Below are 21,991 nucleotides of genomic sequence, written 5' to 3'. Positions count from 1 at the left end.
CTCATTTTACAGGAAATTTTTCAGTTGCATTCTTGTTGCGTCTCTCTCTCTATCTCTGAGAAAAACTGCGAGGAAAGATTTGGGGGGCCGAATTGCAGTTGTGTGTGCTTCTAATACAAGGTGCCATACAAGGAAGATGATTATGAAGCAGGGCAGTTGCGCAAGATTATGATCCAAGTGTTTCTTGATCGCACCTTAGTCGATGGGACAATCCAACAACTCCATACGCTGCCAGTATATTTATATTAGGCATTTGATTGCAGGCTTAGAGAGAGAGAGAGATGGAGAGAGAGAGATGGCACACACAAAAGTAAACTGCACGCAAGTCGACAGGAGGCAAGACCCCACACAAGCAGCTTGCTACCAAGGCTGCACGTAAGTCTAAGGATCATCTTGCAGAATGACATTTGAGTGATCCAGGACTTTCTTATCCTCAAGGAATTGTTTTCTGCGCTAAAAGTAGTCATTGAAGAACTGATGATTGGCTTTCTTTGGCTCTTTCCAACCTGTTCTGGTAACCAATGACTGTATAATATGGGTGTGTTTCTTAAGAGATGCCACGCACTCTTCTCCTGATCCATGTAGAACAAGAGGCATCTCTCAATGAGATGATGGACCAAGTGTATGCGTGCAGGAGACGGAATGCTTTCCTGCAACAGTTGCATGATGAGAGAGGATCATGATACTCATGAAGAGGAAGAGAGTGCCAAGGCCAGTCGAGTTCGTGTCTCCCAAGATGCTGAGCGAAGTCCAATCAGATCTCTATGAGGCTCTGGGGTGGTGCGGTTGGTTGTCGAGAATGCGGATGTCAGCAGTGAAGTGAGGCACATATCCTCGTAGCTTTTGTCGATGGCTCAAAAGTCCATATGCACCAAATATTATGAAGCATTCGACATAGCACAGCTTCACATGAAGTAAAGAAATGTACAAATGCTAGCAAAGGGAGTAAAGCAAATGACATGCATATTCTTTGGACCTCTAGAGGCTTTCAGCACTATTGCATAATGCCTTTTGACCCAAAGTGAACGAGGGCTAATGGATAAGTCTGAAGTGATAATATCTCTCAAGAGATGAGAATGTTGGGCTTGTGATGCACAATGACTAGATAGTGGCTAGATGGAAAGAGGACACGGTCTCCAAGGACGTGACAACGACCCGTGGGATTTACAAGTACGTGCCTAAACTGTTTATCTAAAATAAATGATATAGTATGAGTAAATGTTCAGTTTAATATTTTTTAAAAATGCCTTGAAACTTGTTTTCTTGTGTTGAATGATTGTCTGCATTTATGTGCACCTGAAATTATTTTTTAAAAATAAAAAATTGTGAAAAATACTCTAAAATGGTTCAAAATTGACATATATGATTTTTTATAAAATTTTTGGTTGATCCAATATGACTTATGATATTTTTTTAATAAATGCTATATCTTTAGAAATTTACTCAACTTTTCTCATAATATTTAAAGACTGTTGGATATATTTAAAAATTCAAAAAAAAGTGTTATTTTTAAAGAAAAATCATAGTTTACATTTAAATAAAATGTGTTATCTATCAATAAAAATCTAGATGTTTACATGAAAGGCTAAAAAGGCAATTCTTGATTGCTGTTGAAGTTTTGTAAGCTTTAAAACAAAAAGAAACAACAGTTTAATTATATTCTACTGAAAAAAATATTTTCATATAAACATGGTGTTTTTATTTTGAGTAAATAAAACAATACGTGATGTACTATTAAATAACACAGGGATGGGTAAGAATGAGAGATACAATAATATTTTATGATGTTTGCTGATGATAAGAAAATTATAACCTTAAATTTAAATTAGAAATATCAGAAACTTAATAAGATAATCATTTTGATGGCATGAGGGAAAGCCTCATCATCCATATTTAGGAACTATATTTTGTTCGAATTAAAAAATAATTATCGTCTGATTGCAAGAATTATGAGTGGAGGGCTATTGGGACTAACTGATAAATTAAAGGGAAATATGGGGATTTAAAATGAACTATGTATGTGTTTATGCTGGAGTGTAGAGAGTACCTGTTTTTATCTTGATTGGTATTTAGTAAAGAAGAAGAAAGAAATGACGTTATTCTCGCAAAACAAACTAATTATCTAAACACTAAAAAGCAACGACGAATTGCAATACGGAGAGGGGAAACATTATAAGGAATTAGAATTATGGGTTTATGGTACGTTAAAAAATGTGTTTTGAATGTTTGCTATCACTTAAATAAATAAAAATAATTAATTTTAATCAATTGGAGAAGAGAAATATAAAAAGGAATTTAAATGGAGAGATTTGAATAGATCCAAGGGATCTATACCTTGAAACAAAATTCTTAAAGTCAAACATCAAAACTTCCTGGATAAACCGCCACTAGTATGGCAGGAGAAATTTATGAGGAGCTGCTCCTGAAAGATGGAGGGAAACTATAGTTATCCTAGGTTTAGCGTTTTAGTGCCCAATATAAAGACCTAGCTGTAAAAGTTTAAAAGAAACAAAGTGTGAAATGAAGTATGTTTACTGGAGTTTAGATATCTCTAGTTGGACTATTACAAACAAACGTCGTAAAAATAATGGAAGGCTAAACTGAATTAGTATAATTAGTAGCAAAAATCACCTGTTTAGTGCAACAACTCGTAGGAGTTGGCTTGCCGACCTGGTTAAAAGTGGCTTGGTCTTTGGCCAGTCATTTTTTTGGATCGAATGTGCATACCTGTATGGACTGATTTTTAGCTTGATTTTCAGCATGAACAGTTGCATATATTTCAGCCATTGTATCATTATAAATCAGCCCATAAAATAGCCTTGAAATTTCTTCATCTTTAGGCAAAACATCAATTTGCTTCAGTTCTTGTTCCACATGACATAAATGCTTTCTTTCAGCCCTATTCATGGCTGAAAACTGTTTATAACAGCCCACACTATTGGCCATAAAAACCTGCAAGTCAGCTTCTAGCCTTGCCTCCTTTATATGTGGAGGCAATTTTTTATGACATGATGCACTGCCATAGCCTGCACTTATAGCAGTGCTACCCAAAAACCCTTAAATTCTCGGGCATTAGGAGGAACAGGATGATCTCTCAATTGATCTCTATTCCGGTGATGATTTACACATACAGTCAAGAATTGGACAGCTTTGTCATTATCCTTACTTCTTATCCGAGCATATGATGAATCATCATCAAGGGCCTTTGTTTCTAAATGAGACTTAGAAATAAAAGGTTGTCCAAGAATGATAGGATAGCTGCAGGAATCTTGAACAAAGAAATGAAATTCATCTTTTACATTACTAATAGTAACTTGTACATAAGGGCATGCTGCATAAAGATCGCCAGAGGAGTTATTGGATGCTTTCATGCGCCATCCTGGGTCCACATCAATTGGCCATCCGCCATTCTCGTAGAGACTTCTTGACATGACATTAATCTCCAAGCCATGGTCTATAAGGGCAATGCATGGAGTCTCTTATTCTCCAATCTTAACAACGGTTTTAGTGGTCGCCCTTGCCCAATGGGTACGGGAGTAGTGACTACTAGGAATAAAGTGAGCATCACTTTCTTCTTGGATGTTGTGAAGATGAGCTTCTTTCTTATGCATAGGCTGCACTTTGGATTGAGAAGTTCCCACCATAATAGCTTCTTCAGTTTCTACTTCATAGATGTCTTCATCTTTGGCTTCTATGGTTGCAATTAATTCTTTGATTGCCTCTAATCGAATCCCTTGAGTTTTCAACTTCTCTTCATCCTGCAAATACACATGAAGTGCTTGCAAAAAAGCATGCATGGATTCTTCAGTTTCCTCACCAACGTATTGTCTTTTTTGTTTAATTACATCAATTATTACATCATGAAATCCTCGTTTTGCAATTCCGAGAATTTTCCCTAGTGTAAATTCTTTTCTACTTCCAAGAATCCTTTCTTCTAGGATCTGCTTAAGATCCGTTGTAGTCTCTATGTCAGACTGCAGCTTGTAGTTGGGATGTTTGCTTTTTCTTTTTCCTTCTGTCTTCTTTGTTTGAGGGGCATCTCCCATATCAAGCTTTGGCGGTTGTGGATTTTCAGCAGCCTTCTGCTGTTCTGGTTTACTTCTTGTCATGCGTTTAGTTGGCCCCGAAGAAGAAGGAACGACAACATCTTCATCTCTTCTTCTCTTTTCTTCTATCATGGCTTCATGATTATTAATTTCAGCTAACCGAGAAAAAGCTGAAAATGAATCAACTGGCTCGATCCGTCCGGTTCTTCCTCAGATGCATTGATTGGTAGTAGTTAAATCATCTTTGGTTGCCTTGCCTTGCTCCATGCGATCTAAGGCCTGCATCCACACTTTAGATTTTGCATCGGTTTTACATGCTTTAACAAATTCATTAGTTGGCTCAATTTGCAGCCTAAAGATTGCTGCATCAACAGCTACATAGGTTGTTCTTGTTGTCAAATCCTCCAATCTTTTCTTCATGCCACCGTTACCAAAATTTGGCTCAAGAGGAAGGCCGGTTTCGGTTGCATGAATTTTACCATCCTTCCAAAAGACTAATTTTTGTGCTTCAGCTTCACGGAATGCACCGCACTCCCTCTTATCATGTTGTAGGCTATCACACCAGATACAACGTCTTTTGAAGCCTTCTCCTATAGGTCCTTGGGCAGTTGAACGTCCCCTTTCTTCCACTTTCACATCAAGCCTTTCCACTTTAGAATTAATCTCCATTAGATTAAGATGGAGATCCCGTATGCTTTTAATTAGCTCGTCCATGACATCCTTCTTTGGAGATGGAACAACAGAATTTCTTGGTTACTCGGCCATAGAGACAGGAGGTCGAGAAACAAGAACAGGCTCCTTCATGGATTCAGTTGGTGCAAGGGTAGATCCCCAACTTAGGCGCAACCGCTCTCTTCGAGCAATCATATTAACTGCTTCAGTGACATCACTCCAAGCAGTCTTCAATCCTGTCTCAGAGTCAGGATCTTCAAGTCGATCAGTTAGCTTCTCTTGAAGGAAAGGATCTGCAGCCTTTAGAAATAATTCAATCTTCTGGCTTTCCGTACCTTGCTGATCATCAGGATCTAGTTGAGCAAATTTGCTTTCAAATTCGCAATGAAGAGCAGTGGCGATTAGACCCTTATTGGGCCTTTCGACCCATTAAGTGAAAACTTTCTTTGTCATAAGGCTAGAATCTTTAAGAAAAAATTCTTCTCGAAGAGCCTTCTTGAGCGTGGACCATTCCGCATCTTTTTGGAAAAGACCATGAATTTGGTCCTGGAGACCATGTTCGGCCAAACGGGCAAAATATCGGCTCTAGGCATGACGAGGAACTCTGAAGAAGACCATCTTGTCAGTATAGAGGCAGATAAAAGAGGACACATTTTTCCCATTAAATTGCTTGAAAGCTCTTGCCCAACTGCTTCCAAAGCTTTAATGGCGGCAGCATCATTCCGCTCTTCTTCTTGTCTCCGTTGTTGTTGCAATTGCAACTGCTTCTGAAATTGCACTTATTGTTGTTGGCTTTCTTGCATCAGATGAACCAACTGTTGCAAGGCATCTCCTCCCAAACTTGATGATTCTCCCATTGTACTTCCTCTTCTGCAACGGACCTTCACGTCGGGTTCACCACTGTCATTGTCTTAAGGGTTGAAGGTCTACCACCGGGGCTTAGAGCAAAATAAAAGTATGGGATTCAAGGTTTGGAGAAGGGAAAAATAATGAAGTTTGACAAGATTCAGGTTTTAGAAATGACTTAGTTGAAGAAGAAGATATCAAGCTTTTTCTGTGTATTTAGCATACATGAATGGAATGAATGCCTTTAACTTGATTACATCAAATACATTTGGGAAAAATAAGCCATTACATAAAGGATATTCTCAGATTTTAATCCAAATGCATATACCAAATGCAAGCTCAAAGGGCTTCTATCTCATGTACATAGACGGATTACAACTCCAAGAAACAAGTATTTTGATGGTAGACTCAAGTACATTCAAGACATAGATCAATAGTACATGAAATGCATTGATGGAGCATAAATTTAACTTCATCCCTGTTTTAAAACAAAAATTTCCAGCCCATAATCAAGCTCAAAAAGTATACATTAACTCAAAAATAAGCTCCTCTAATCATTAATGAGTAAAGCCCTGATGATAAGAGGTCAATTTCTTCTTTTACAACCACATGGATCACTTGTTTGCTCATCAAAATGGACAAGAACAATGGGCTACCCTGTTTATGACTGGTTTTTTTCAGCCTATAATAGCCCATACACCTTCAAAATCCTCCCCCTTTGCTTGCCCCAAAGCCACTCAAGTACTTGGGTACAGTCGGGCTTCATTGGACCATGAATAAGGTAAATAAAATGAGAGAAGATTTCCCCCTTTTATAGACTATCATACCATTCATTTTTGTTATACCAAATGGACGGGTAAGAGGAGCTCTCACCTTTCTTATTTGTATCTTCATCTTCAGCTCCAGTTTGCCTCTTGTTTGCATGCTCCAAAGCATATACCATAGCTCACAGTTCTTCTCCAGATGTTGTAGGTATGCAGGCCTGCATTTTGCATCGAAAAATGCGGGCTGCATCGTGCTCAGCTCCCACTTCACTTTTTGACCTACTTTGGTCATTGACAGGTCACTTCAGTTTATTACTTTAGGTCCCCCATGAATCTAGTGGACTTTTGGCATTTTTCTTGATTTCTAACCATATTTTCCACTTGAAACAATGTGATTTATCCTGCAAACTGTCAATTACTTCCAGCTAATCAAGCTATAAGTTCCCATAGACTTAATTTTTTATCAATATACATGGTACAATTGAAAATTGTTTGAAAAATACAAATGAACTTATGTAACTAAGTGATATCTAAGTTGGTTGTTGGGTAACAATGACTGAGTTATGTATAAAAATTCCTCAAATAAATCCTAGTAAAGTTCTTCTGTGTTCATAAGAATCCCATGATTTATATTATGAACAATAAACTCTTTGACAGCGTATCCACCACTGCACTGGAGGGCGGGCCTTCTCGCCAGGACTTTCATTAGTCAACATCACTCATTAAGCTTTTTATTTTCAGTTGTGTGCTTGTGTTTGCGTGTTATTTTGCAATCTATCAAGTGTGTGGTTTCTTGAATCCAACCTAATGCGCAAATCCGTGTGCGAACAATGTGCTTGTTGTGTGTTTCTGTGTGTAGTCCAAGAAAAATCTGAAAATGATAACAAGTTCTTGAGTGTATGCAGTTGGATGCCAGGTCACAAGAGAGCAAAAGCCTAAATTTTACATGAGAATCTGCTCTAAATAAGAAATATCAAAAGAAAGTTGGAGACTTATGGAGTTTTGTATGAGCATGTGCTATTCCTAGCTGTGTGTGTTTCTATGGTCATAGCTATGAGATTCGACAAGGGATGGCATGGTGCCATAGAATTATGAAAAAGGATGCCAGTCTCTTAATGCATACGATTGCATGGAGTTCTTCATTTGTAAGCAATCAAGTCTGCTACCCATTTTTGAGAGGCCAACAACATGCATATGCAGCCAGTTCCAGAGGGATCTACTTTCTGGGTGTACAAAAAGGTTATTTTTCAAGATATATTGGTAGCTTGGCGAGAAGGATGAAGCAAGATGTGGATGACACAGAAGTATCATTTTTGAAAAAGTATAACAAGACAAATCCAAATTATGTAATTCGCTGGTGCGAGAAAAGTCAACCACATCAATGGTACAAACTAGGTGTCTTGACTAAATATGTAAAAGCATTAGTGAGGACAAACAAAATTGGTAAAAGTGAATTGCTTTCAACTTTGCAACAAGGGGTCAAAGAAGGTCTGGGAGAATAGAACCAATAGAGATTTGGAGCTCCATTCACGAGTTCTCATCCTATGTTGGGAAGCATGAGTGTTGCACCAAAAGAGAGTGTTTTAGGAAGTGCTAGTACTCCTATTCATATTGTTACTATTGAGGGTGGTTTCAAGCAACAGTTCTAGCGCACTATTAGGACCTTAGCATTGGCATTTCTTTTTTATCTTAGGACTAGGGGCACTTATGGAGGATAAAGGCCTGGGAAAGGGTTGGGCTTGAATGAGGAAGTGCAGTCAAGCTTAGAGTCAAACACGAAGTTTAGTGATGTTAAAGGTGTGGATGAAGCAAAGGCAAAGCTGGAAGAGATTGTTTGTTATTTGAGGGATCTAAAGCATTTTGAAACGTGAAAAATGCGCTAAACCAGGGGAACGTCAGCACTGAATTCGACAGAGTCAGAGTACTGGGAGGAGTCGATGTGAATACAGTAGATGCAAAAAAGGGGAATAGATGACGCTTGAAAAAACAAAAAAATAATCTAATGTTATGATAAAGCTTTATGCTTTATCAAGTGGAAGGAGGGAACTGCATCGACACACTTTTGAAGGAGAATCAAACTTACAAGTATATACTTGGAATTGAATTGTCGTGAAAACACATGGGCTTTTATGGCAAAGCTTTCTTAAGCTATTAGAAGAGAAGAAAAATACTAGTTTGGAATAGGGCTCTCTGTACTTCAATGGGGTGGACAACATTAACAGGAATTGATAAGCAAAAATTCTCTTGAACAGGGAATTGAAAGCTTATGAATGTATAAAAGATTTGTTTGTGTTGGTAGCATCAGAAAAGGATCTGCTAATTAATGAAGTTGTTTTTGTATGTTTCACGTAATGCTGTAGGTAATTAGATAACTAAGAAACTTCATTAAGGGAAGCATGTGGATGGATCCCCAACGAATCCAGTCCTATGGTAGGGTGTTCTCGGTTAATCGAGAGGTTTTCCAAAAACAAACACTAGGAAGAAACTCTAGGAATGGCTGATTCACCGACTTACCTAGGGTTTGGTCTTAGAACTGAACTGAAAATTATCTCAAGGGAAAGAAGATTCTTTGGATGCTCTTGATAAGAGAGATTACAAAGAGTCTAGATGTTGCTTGGATTTTTGAAGACCAGCACTTGGTTTTGGGATTTAATCATAAAAGCTCTTGTACTCCATTGAATATTCGACTTGGCATTATGTCTATGGATTTAATTCTCCTGATTGAGCTATGGTATTGTAATCTGGCTCTGGGGATGTACTTAGAGTAAAACTCTAGTACACTAGTTCTTTGTCATCAATCTGTTGTCTTGTTCTGATCTCAATCGGATCTCCCATCTTTCTTAGTGTCCCGTTGATGAGCGACAAATTCACGAACTTTTGCGCTGTTTTTTGTGCAACATTCTGGTGAACCCGGCATGAAAGTGTCGCGACTACATTGAGATGGGAGATTCTTCCGCTTTCAGTTCTATTCCGCCTCCATCTTCAAGTTCTACATGAACCACAGATGAGGTGATGAAGCAGTATTTTATGCAACTCATGCAACAACAGCAGCAATAGTGGATACAATTTCAACAACAGAACATGCAGCAATTTCAGCATTAGATGAATCTCAGCAAGCTACTATGCAGGAGTCCAAGGCAATTAAAGCGCTTCAAGCGATCGAGGCCGAGATGAAGTTATTTGATGGTCGTCGAATTTCAGAATACTTGAGAGTCTATCCATTGAAGATGGAGGTTCACGGCATTCTTCCTCATCATATCCCATCATTAAAAAGACTACATCATTAAAAGCTCAAGTCTCCGATATCTTTAGACTACATCCTGATTGGGTTGATTTTAAAAAGACACTGAAAAAATAAATTTTTATCGAGGATATAGAGATGAGCATTCAGGCTTTCAGGGAGTGGTGCAGGAAGCCAAATAAAGAACTTGTGGTGACCAAGCTTCTTTGCTAGTTCGAGATGCGCTCTGAGCAGTTGAGTGCTGCGGAACAGGTTATCTTGGAGCCTGAAAAGATAGAGTTGTTTGTTTTTGCTGCTGATCTAGCCTTACGGGTGATACTTGAGCAAAAACTGGACAACAATACTCAGGAGAATGGGCTGAAAGGCTCATGGCTGGATGAGAAGGAGGCTGTGACAACGCTTCTCAAGGCTGAAAGGAGAAAAGCACGAATGCAATTAGATTTACTAGTTTCTTCTTTGAAACCTTCACCTATGCCTTCTTCTTTACCTTCGCCAGTGACTTGAGCCTTCCCTATGCCTATGCCAGTAACTATGCCTTCTGTTACTATGCCTACCATTCCTATGCCTCTTCCTACAGCTGTAGTTAGACCTGCTACAAAACCATCGATGGAGGATGTGGTTGAAGAGATATCCAAGGGAGCTAAGGAACTTCATATTAAAATGACGCGGATGGAAAAATAGCCTTTTGTTCCAGTTCTTGCTTCAGCCCCAGTTGCTTCTTTGACGGCTGCAAGTCCACCTAGGACTGATTGTGTGAGACGATGTCTGTGGTGTGATAGTCCAGATCACAAAAGAAAGGACTGCCAAGAGTTTGAGAAAGCCTATCGGCTGAAATTGGTGGTATGGAAGGACAAAAATATATGTTTTGGTGATACACAGAGCAGTAGATTCGGCTAATTTTTGGGAAGGGAGGAATGAAGAAATTGTTGGAAGAGTTCCTTTTGTGTTCTTCTTATGTGAGATGAGATGTGGCTAGAGAAGCTGCTGCCTATGGACTTCGTTTAGAGCAGCTAACGAAGGACATATCTTCTTTATGGTCTTATGCACTACATGCTGAGCAAAAGGGAAAACCTTCATCAATAGAACTTTCAGCCATAGGTGACGAGATCAGAAAAGGGACTGGATGGTTTGATCGAGTTGATGTCTATTCTATCTATGCCTCTATGGAAAAATCATAGGGATTTGATGTGCTTATTGAGGAGAAGCGAAAAAGAGATGAAGACCAGCCTATCTGAAATTAACATTATAGTGCATGGATTGTATGATACTGGGAGATGGCCAGTTGATGTGGATCATGGTTGGGGCATGCCTGCTGCCAACAACACTATAAGATATTTGTATACTGCTTGTCCGAATTGGCAGATTGGTATTGGAGATGTGAATGAGACCTATCATTTCTTTATTCAGAATTCTTGTTCTTATCCCATTAGTTTACGGCAACCATTTATTTCTAAGTCTGGGATGGAGACTAAGGCTTTGGACAATGGGTCTCCCTATGCACAGATTCCGAGTAAGGATGGGAAGAGGGTTGTTCAATTTATGACAGTTTCTGTCAATCATCATCGGAACAAGGATTCTTTGAGGGATTCCCCTCTTCTATCAAGAGAGCTAAATTTTGTTTAGGTACCATTGTCATGCGAGACAACAATGGTATGAGACAGGAAAAGCTCTCGCCTCCTGGGCATTGCCAGTTTTTCCTCGGGAGTTTATGGTGTGTCTACTGAAAGTTCTTTGAGTTTTTAGCATATTACGGACATGCCTAGGGTTGCCAGGTAGTATTTGAAAAGAAAAGAAAAAGAATTGAAGTTTGCAGGTATTTTGCGAAAAGAAGACAGTGTAGATGGGTTTTATGACGGGCTGTCTTGTTTTAGATACCATGGGAGAAATTTCAACTTTGCTGAAATCTAAAAATTATGAATTGTCATGTCTTACAGGTCCATTCTCTGGCGATGTATTGTGAAATTGTTGATTTCATGCTGTAAAAAATTTTGGGTGCTCACAATGCTCAGCAAAAAGGGTTCTTTGCTGAAATATTTCAGCAAAATAACACAGGGTGCTGAATTCCAACAGCAAAGAAGACTTACAGCTAAAGTATGTTGTTAACCTCAGTGTTGGGCTGTTCTTATGTAGTCCAAAAGAGATATGGCTGATTTTTGTCAGTCAAAAGAGTTGGGTGCTATTTATATGTAGCAAAATTTGGGTTTACCAGGGTATTCATAGCAAGGGTTAAAATTTGCAGGTTGTAATAATGAAGCTAGAGTACATATGAAGTATAAGACTATTGACAAGAAGGTCAAACCAGTTGCAGGACTGCTTCCTTTAGATAATGATGAGATGATTAAGAGGGCAGCTATGTAGCCCCCTTTATGAGATCGAGCAGGTATTGGACACATGTTGTTAGCTGAGACACTAAAAGAGATGAAGATTGGGTCAGAAGATTTCTTATTTCCAGTAGAGTTGAGATGTTTTTAGGAGATGTTTGTGTAGACATGGGAGAACCTTTGTTTTTTAGCCACATGAGATAGGATACGTTGATCTGAGGGTTGTGACGCCTATGGTTATCTTTACCATTCTGCCTATCCCTTGGAAATTTTGGCCTATTCCTGTGCCTAGGGCTCACTTGCCTGAATTGGTGGAGGTTTTGGATGAGCGGATCACGATGGGGATTCTTGAACCATCTTCAGCTCCTTATTCTAATAGATGGTTCACAATTCCCAAGAAGAACGGGACACTCGGATTCATACAGGACTTACAGCCGGTGAAAAGGGTTACTCTACGGAATGCTGGTGCAGGATCTATTATGGATGAGTTCGTAGAGGCTTTTGCTAGACATGCTATCTATTCACTTGGTGATCTTTATTCTGGTTATGACCAGTTCCAGCTTGGCCTTGAGAGTAGGGATTTGACTACGATAAAGACACATTTAGGCCTTGTCTACGCTTTCGCAGGGAGCTACTAATTCAGTTTCCCATATGATGAATGGGACGAACAAGGTTTTAAGGTATTTTATTCGAGAGCTTACCATGCCTTTCATTGATGACCTGCCTATTAAGGGATGCTTGGAAAAGGAGAAAGATGAGACTTTAGATGATCATGGATGCAGGTACTTTGTAGCTGTGCATGTCAGGGATGTTGAGAGGATTCTTTGCAGGCTTGAGGATGTGCATTTGACTCTATTAGGGCTAAAGTCTATTTTTGGTGTCAGAGAGATTTTGATTGTTGGTCATATGTGTGGCTATTATGGCAGGAGACCTCCTCTTGCGAAGGTTGATGCTATAGAGAAGATTGCTGAGACTTGCACTTCTACTTCGGAGGTTCGTAGGGTTCTTGGAGCTCGTGTATTTTATTTGATTTGGATTACTCATTTCTCTCATATTGCAGATGATCTCTACCAGATCTTGAGGAAAGGGCAGTGATTTTCTTGGGAGATGAGACACACTAGAGCTATACAGAGGTTGAAAAGATTGTTGAGAGTTGCTCCAACTCTTCGGAAAGCGGATTATGAGTGTGGGAGACCTAATGTACTCATTGTTGATACTAGCTCGATTGGTATTGGATGGGTTGTTGGTCAGGATGATACAGATGGAAATAGGTATGCAATTTGCTTTGGGGCAAAAGTCCTAAACGAGCGGCAGTGCAGGTATCCACAGATTAAGAGGGAGCTCTTGGGAGTTGTCACGGCTCTTAAGATTGACAAAGAGTACTTCATTGGAGCTGTTGTGGTGGTCAAGATCGATTGTTTGTCTCTTATAAGTATGATCACAAGTTGTTCTACTCCAGTTATTGCCATGCTTAGGTGGATTGGGTACATAAAATCCATGAATCCTGAGTTCAAGCATATAGCAGGTAAAGATAACTCAGTGGCCAACATGCTCTCACGAGTGAGGTATGATGATATGGATTCTTCTTACACTGATGATGTTAATGATGGGGCTGATCTTTCATCCATTCATACTGATCATATTTGTTATGTATCTACTTTGAAGAGTTTTGATGAGTCTTTGTATACAAGAGAGTATTTGCAGATTGGTCATTACTTGAGTACCTTGTCTAGACAGAATGAGTGGATTGATGTAGAGTTCAAGAAGATCAAGAGGAAAGCTTATGGATTTTTCTTGCAGAGTGGGCTGCTTTGGAAGCATCCACAAAAGCGAGGAGGACAACCATTGAGAGTTGTATGTGACAAAGCTTCACAAGTGCGGATCATGAGAGAGTTTCATGAGAGTCCTTGGGCTGGACATAGAGCTATTTGGGTGACCTATGAGAAGATTAAAGAGCGCTATTGGTGGAGAGGCATGTACAGGGATATTTCACAGTTTGTGGAGTCATGTACAGATTGCCAGATGTTTTCTTCAGTGAGACATAGAGACAAGCTTCACCCGACATACCCGCTATGTATTCACTATAAGTGGATTGTTGATTTGATTGTGATGCCTCTTGGATTGTGGCAGATGTGTTACATTGTTTTGGCTCGAGAGGATCTCACAAACCAGGTGGAGGAAAGAGCATTGAGGATGAAAACTACTTCAATGGTTTGTAAGTTTCTGTTGGATGATGTTATTTGTAGGTATGGCTGTATTGGGAAAATTACAGTGGATAGAGGTGAGTTGGATGTTGATGAGGCTAGGGATTTCTTCTTTCGTCTTGGTATCAAGCTTGCTTTGACTTTAGCATATAATCCAGAAAGCAACGGGAAGAGCAAAAGAGGACATCCACCGATTGTGAAAGCCTTGGCCAAAGCATGTGGTGGACGGATTAGGGAGTGGCCTAGATTGTTGTCTTATGCTTTATGGGCTGGTCGTCCTACCCATAGTGCGACCACATGATATATGCCTGTTGAGTTGATGTATGGGCAGAAACCAGTCATGCCTATAGAGACTTGCACACTTAGTTGGATTGCTTTACCATGGTGATAGGATGAGATTACTAGAGAAGATCTTTTGGCTCTTTGTATTCGTCAATTGGAGAGGAGATCAGAGGATATTGAGAGAGCTGTCCAGAAGCTCAAAGAGGCTAGAATTTGTAGCAAAGACCGATTTGATAGCAGACATAGATTGAGACCTATAAATATTGAGGAGGGAGATTGGGAGGAATCGACGTGAATACATCCCATGCAGAAAAGGGGAACAGACGATACTTGAAAAAAGAAAAACTAAAGCTAATGTTATAATAAAGCTTTATGCTTTATCAAGTGGAAGGAGGGAACTGCATTGACACACTTTTGAAGGAGAATCAAAATTATAAGTATATACCTAGAACTGAACTGTCGTGAAAACACATGGGCTTTTATGGAAAATCTTTCTTAAGTTATTAGAAGAGATGAAAAGTACTATTTTGGAACAGGACTCTCTGTACTTCATTGGGGTGGACATCATTAACAGGAATTGATAAGCACAAATTCTCTTGAACAGGGAATTGAAAGCTTATTAACGTATAAAAGATTTATTTGTATTGGTAGAATTAGAAAGGATCTGCTGAAACAGAGTATTTGAAGAAAAAGAAGATTCTTTGGATGCTCTTGATAAGAGAGATTACAAAGAGTCTAGATCTTGCTTGTATTTTTGAAGACCACCACTTGGTTTTGGGATTTAATCATAAAAGCTCTTGTACTCCATTGAATATTCGACTTGGAATTATGTCTATGGATTTAGCTCTCCTGATTGATGTTGGGGGTAAAGGCGCCTCCGCCTAGCCGTCTGTGTATTACTACACTGACAGTCATCGCCATTGCATTGTCACTTTATTCTTTATTCTTTTAGTGACAGTTTGAATAAAGGAAGGCCCAATCACACATTGTGAGTTCCCATTTCTTGTCTCTCTCTTTCTTGCTCTTGCTCTCTTGCCATAGCTCTCGCATGCAAGCTTCAATCCTTCTCACCTTTCAACTGGTATCAGAGCTCAGCTTCCAGACTCTTGAGCTTGGCTCGTGGCATTCTCAGCTTCCCATCGACTCCCCACTTGAATTGGGTCTCCTTCCTGGCAGCCATATCCAACTCCTTCGAGCTTCCGTCACTCCCCGACTTCCCAAGCACCTTCCCAGTCCCTTTGGGCATCCTGAAGGCATTCACACAAAGGTATTGCTTCACTCTTTATAGGGTTTACCTCAGTTTTCAGGTCTCTTGAAACAGGAGCAGCCATAGACCAAAACCCTTGAACCTTCTTTGCTTCATATCTTGGCATAGACCTCTTGTGGCTACTTGAGGCTTCTTGTGTGCCTTCCACAGGCCCTCCTTGAGCTCTCTTTGGCCTCAATCCACAAAACGTTGATCAGCATGAAGCCCTTTTAACATCAACAAATTTTTGCCTGTTTTGGCCTGTTTTGGATTGCACACACACTCCAACAATTGAGCTATGGTATTGTAATTTGGCTCTAGGGATGTACTTACAGTAAAACTGTAATACACTCGTTTTTTGTCATCAATCTATTGTCATGTTCTGATCTTGATCTGACTTTCCATCTCTCTTAGTGTCCCGATGACGAGCGACAAATTCACAAACTTCTACGTTGTTTTCTATGTGACAGTGTGTCCTGCATAATCAGAGTCAGTGTACCCCACGACTCTTGTATCTTGGCTACCATAATAAACACACATATCTGTTGTGCCCTTCAGGGACCTCATGATACCCTACACAAAATCCCAATGTTTCTTGCAAGGTATAGCTATGTAATGTGCCACAACCCCAACTGCAAAAGCAATATGTGGATGGGTGGCTATTGTTACATATGCTCAATGCCCCACCCTCATAAGGTGCCACCAATGATCCATGGTGCTCAAAGTTGTAAGGCCCCTATTATGAGGAGAGGCCAAATGTGAGCTCGGACATTGGTTGAGTTTGGACTTGTATATCAGATGAGGTCTATGTGATTGGATGGCAAAAAGGTGACCATTGTGAGTCTAATCTTTGGGTTGAACTGAGTATTTAAGCTGGTAGCAACTCGAGGCATATTACATTGAGTTGCGACAGTAAAGGGAATATCCCCTAGCCGACTAGTGGAAGCTCATATGGTAGGTTGGTCATCCGTCCTAATCACCTTCATGGTCTATAGAAGTTAAGCCCCTTCACAGCCATCGATCATCTATCTTTCACCTAGTCAGAGTTGTTCCAGCTAACCTTAAGCTCTTCAACTAACTTCTGTCTAGATCACCATCTAAGCTTCACTGTGGAAGCGCACGGGTGGACAGATGCATCTCTGTATCAGTTGTTTGGAGCTAAAGAAATTTTCCAATTCTCCTCGTATTTTTTGTATACTCTCTATCTCTATCTCTTTCTCAGATTTTATTTGTTGCACGGTGTAGTTTTTACATGCTATCAAAGCCTACGGGGCTCTAGGGATCGAAGAGTGCACAAGAGGCAAAGGATTCAATAGCATAGAGGAAAAATTTCATCTTCTAGAAGCGGTTCTGGCACATCACAAAGCGGTGCAGGAGGTTGTGCTACTGTACCAGCTATTCAAACATTGAGGATTCATCCACCAACCTTCAGCGAAGGAAAGCTAGATGGTACAAACTATACCTTGTGGAAGTTCAAAACAACTATCATTGATTCTTATGAGCTTTTGGAGATTGTGCTGGGGATTGATATAGAGCCACAGCCTACCCCCCCAACCCATCAAATCCTAGTGTGATGATTCCTTTGAATGCAAATCTTCTACGAGCTTGGAAACGAAGGAATGCAAATGCATTGTATGTGCCTTAGTTACAAGCTCTTCTAATAGTGTTCTGACTTTGAATTTAGCATATAACCAAAGCGTTAGAGGCTTGGAGTTTACTAAGAAGCATGAAACACAAAACCAAACAAGGATTCAAAACTTGGAGAATCAACTAGTAGTGGAGAAGTTTTCTAAAGGAGAGGCAGCTGAAGAATTCATCACTCAGATTAAGAATCTGTGTGATCAGATGACTGGTGCTCGGATACAAAAGACCAGTGAGAGGAGCTAGCTTAAAGGTGTCTTCGGATTTTTCCACAAAAGTTTGATGGAACTGCCCTTAATACTCAGGTGAGACCTCAAGCTTTGAGTTTTGAGAAGTTTTATGCATTATTACTGGAGGAGGAGTTGAGGATGAAAGCCCGGGAAGGAAGCAACAATAGAGATGTTGCATTCTCTGCCAATGCAAAAGGCAAAGGTGGTTCCTCCACAAAAAATAATGGTGACAAAAAGAAGAAGGGCGACAAGAGGAAGTTTCAAGGAGAGTGCTTCTATTGCAAGAAGAAAGGACATGCAATCGTAGATTGTCATGTCAAGAAGGCAGATGAAAATAATGGTACCCTTAAAAGTAAATGGAAAGAGATAGCTAGTACGACTGAAGCAGAGTTGGAGTTATTCATGGCGACCATTGAGGAGGTGTGCTCCTCGACGCAAGAAAAATCTACCACTGACTCATGGGTGTTGGATAGTGGGGCCTCCTGTCACATGACCAACAAGAAAGATCTATACATTTCTATATAGCCTCTACAAGAATCCATCACTGTGATAGTTGGAAATAATGCAAAATGCCCTGCTGCGGACACATGTACTATTTCATTTGTTGCTGCAAATGGTGATGTCAAAAAGCTTTCAAATGTGTTGTATGTTCCCGAAATCAGGAGAAATCTGTGATCAATTGCTGCCATAACTGATCTTGGTCATGAAGTGAGGTTCAAGAAGATAGGTGCAGAAATTCTTGACAGTGATGGCAAAGTTGTTGGCAAAGGAGAAAGAAGGAACAACCTATATGAGCTAAGTGCTCTTACAGCCATTGTTGGAGTTGGCATAAGTAAGCTTTGGCATGAAAGGCTTAGATACATTGGATTTGAAGTGTTGAAGGAGATGCACAAGCAAGGTATGGTTGCTCACCTACCTCCAATGACTGAATTGAAGGAACCATGTGAACCTTGTATGATGGGCAAGCAAAAAAGAAAGGCATTTCCATAAGAAAGCAAGAATAGAGCACATGCTTCTGTAGAGTTGGTGCATGCTGACTTGTGCAAAAAGATGCCTACACAAGCCTTGGGGGGATCTTATTATTTTATGTTGATTGTCGACGACTATAGTAGGAAGATGTGAGTGTACTTCCTTTATGATAAGGCTCAAAATTTTGGTAATTTTAAAGAATTGCTAAAACTTGTTGAGAATGAAACAGGGAAAAGTGTGAAGAAATTTAGAACAGATGGTGGTGGTGAGTTCAACTCAAAGGAGTTTGAAGACTTTTGGAAGAGTAAAGGGATCAAGCATCAATTGACGATGCCTCACACACCTCAGCAGAACGGTGTTGTGGAATGCAAGAATCACACCATTGTGGAGATGGCAAGATGTATGCTAAGGGAAAGGGATTGCCTAACCATTTTTGGCCTGAAACTGTTAATACTACAATCTACATTTTAAATCGGAGCTACACAAAGGCTCTCAAGGGAAAAACACCTCATGAGGCTTACACTCGTAAGAAACCATGTGCCTCACACTTTAGAATTTTTGGGTGTGAATGTTATGCATATATTCCAGATAAGAAGAGAAACAAGTTACAACCAAAAAGCAAAAAATGTATCTTCTTGGGTTATAGTGATGAGCAGAAGGCTTACAAATTATATGACCAAGAGGCAAAGAAGATCATCGCAAGCTGTGATGTGGTGTTCAAGGAGCAGCTACATACAGTGGAGGAGGAGAAGGCAAGTTCTTCCACTTTATCATCAAGAAAAGAAGTAGTTCACTATGAACCTCTCCCGAGAGCTATCCCTATCCTTAAGGAGGAGGAAGCATCATCTACAGATGATGAGGAAAAAGTTCACCAACCTGGCATCACCCCGCCGGAAAAGCCATTGCTGCGTTGGGTGAAGCAGCTCTATGACCACAATAATCCTATGCCCACATCTGTTGAGGAGAGGGAAAAAGGACCAAGGAGGTCTCAAAGAATAGAGGAGAAAAGGAGGGCTTTTTCTCACATAGTCAATATGGCCTTGATGGCTGAGATTATGAGAGAAGTAAAGAAACCAACTGACTTATAAGAAGCACTTGTAGATCCAGCATGGAAGGCAGCTATGCAATCCGAGTATGATAGCATAATGAAGAATGACACTTAGGAACTAGTGGATCAGCCAGCAAAGCGAAAGGTTATTGGCACCAAGTGGATTTGGAAGGTAAAGTATCAAGCTGATGGTACCTTAGAAAAGTACAAAGCTAGACTGGTTGCACAAGGATTTTCACAGGTTGAAGGGTTTGATTTTCAAGAGTCATTTTCCCAACTGCTAGAATGACCACTATTTGCAGAGTACTTGCAGTGGCTACCCACAAGTAGTGGCTAGTTTACCAAATGGATGTTAAGTCAGTGTTCTTAAATGGTGACCTCAAGGAGGAGGTGTATGTGGCTCAACCACCAGGGTTTGAAGCCCCCCATTCTGAGAACAAAGTGTGCAAGCTGAAGACTGTATTGTATGGGTTGAAACAAGCCCCTAGAGCATGGTACCAATAGATAGACAAGTTTTTTTAAAGCTTAAACTTCAAAAGATGTTCCTCAGATGCTAACTTGTATGTTTACAGGAATGGTGAAAAGCCTGTAGTGATTTTCCTATATGTGGACGACCTTTTTATTACAGGTGACTATGAAGATATGATCAACCAAACTCAAAAGGCTTTGAGTTCTAAGTTTGAAATGACAGACTTGGGCTTGTTGCAATATTGTTTGGGAATTGAAGTCTAGCAAGAGCTAGGAAAGATCTTCATCTCTCATAAGAAGTATGCATGGGAGATCTTGAAGGCATTTGGCATGACCGAGTGCAAGGAGATAGCTACAACTATTGAGTTAAATGCAAAGTTATCCGTTGAGGATACATCAACATTGGCAAACATTGGGAGGTACAGGAGGATGGTCAACAGTTTGATCTACTTGTGTGTAATACCAGACTTGATATCAATTTTACTGTTGGTGTTTTGAGCAAGTTCTCAAACAAACCTCATGAGAGTCATTGGAAGGTTGGGATGTGGGTTCTTCGATACTTGAAGGAAACTCTTGACTGTGGTATCACATACAGGTTTGGAACTTCTTTTGTGGGGAATTGTGACTCAGATTGGGCAGGAGAGAGTGATTCCAGGAAGTCAGTTTCTGGTTATTTTTTCTCTTTGGGTTCAGGAATTTTCTCTTGGATTAGTAAGAAGTAGCCAACAATGGCATTATCTTCTACCAAAGCACAATACAAGGAAGCTTGTTTTGCTGCATGTGAAGCAGTATGGTTGAGAAGGATCCTATGGCATATGGGATTACAACATGAATAACCAACTGTGTTGAGATGTGACAATTAGAGTTGCATTGCCATTGCCAAAAATCTAGTGTTTCATGCATGCACCAAACATATAGAGATCCAATATCACTATGTGCGTGATTTGATGGAGGATGGGATAGTGGAGGTTGTCTACTATCCCCATCTATTGTCCAACAAAGGAGAATGGAGCGAATATCTTCACCAACACACTTACGAAGGATTTGCTTCAAGTTCATCTTTAGATACTCAACATTGGGCCGAGGAGATAGTTCATCTATGGGTGGATATTGAGGGGGGTTTTTAGATATGCTCAATGCCCCACCCTCATAAGATGCCACCAATGATCCATGGGGCTCAAAGTCGTAAGGCCCCCATTATGAGGAGAAGCCAAATGTGAGCCCGGACATTGGTTGAATCCTAACTTGTATATCAGATGAGGTCTATGTGATCGGATGGCAAAAAATGTGTCCATTGTGAGTCTAATCTTTGGGTTGGACTGAGTAGTTAAGCTGGTAGCAACTCGAGGCACATTGCATCGAGTTGTGGGGTCCGACGGTCAAGGGAATATTCCTTGACCGACTAGTGGAGGCTCATATGGTAGATCGGTCATGCCGACCTAACCACCTTCACGGTCTATAAAAGCTAAACCCTTTCACAGCCATCGATCATCTATCTTTCACCCAGTCAGAGTTATTCCAGCTAGCCTTAAGCTCTTCACCTATCTTCTGTCTAGATCGCCATCTAAGCTTCACTATGGAAGTAAACGGGTGGAGAGAGCCATCTTTGTATCAGTTTTTTGGAGCTAAAGAAATTTTCTAATTCTCCACTTATTTGTTGTGTACTCTCTATTTCCATCTCTTTCTCAGATTATGTTCATTGCTTCGTGTAATTTTTTCAGTTATCATGGCATACATAAGAATGCCCACGACTGATGCACAGGGAATCTTGGCCATCTCGGCCCTCTGCTCATTTGTTTGTTGTGGATAATCAGTCTGTGAAACCTTCACATAAGAAGGTAATGGATAGCCAATAGGCTTAACATCTTGCATGCGAAAGCGCTCAAGAACTTTATGAATGTATTCCCTCTATGATAGATAGAGTAATCCTTGAGATCTATCGTGCATAATGCACATACCAAGTATATGAGAGACCTGTCCAAGGTCTTTCATCTCAAAGCTCTTGTTGAGCTA

The sequence above is a fragment of the Lygodium microphyllum genome, chromosome 20 (assembly GCF_053477565.2).
Source record: "Lygodium microphyllum isolate KBCC chromosome 20, Lygodium_microphyllum_v1.1.10, whole genome shotgun sequence".
NCBI lineage: Eukaryota > Viridiplantae > Streptophyta > Polypodiopsida > Schizaeales > Lygodiaceae > Lygodium > Lygodium microphyllum.
Note: the sequence above shows the minus strand (reverse complement) of the source record.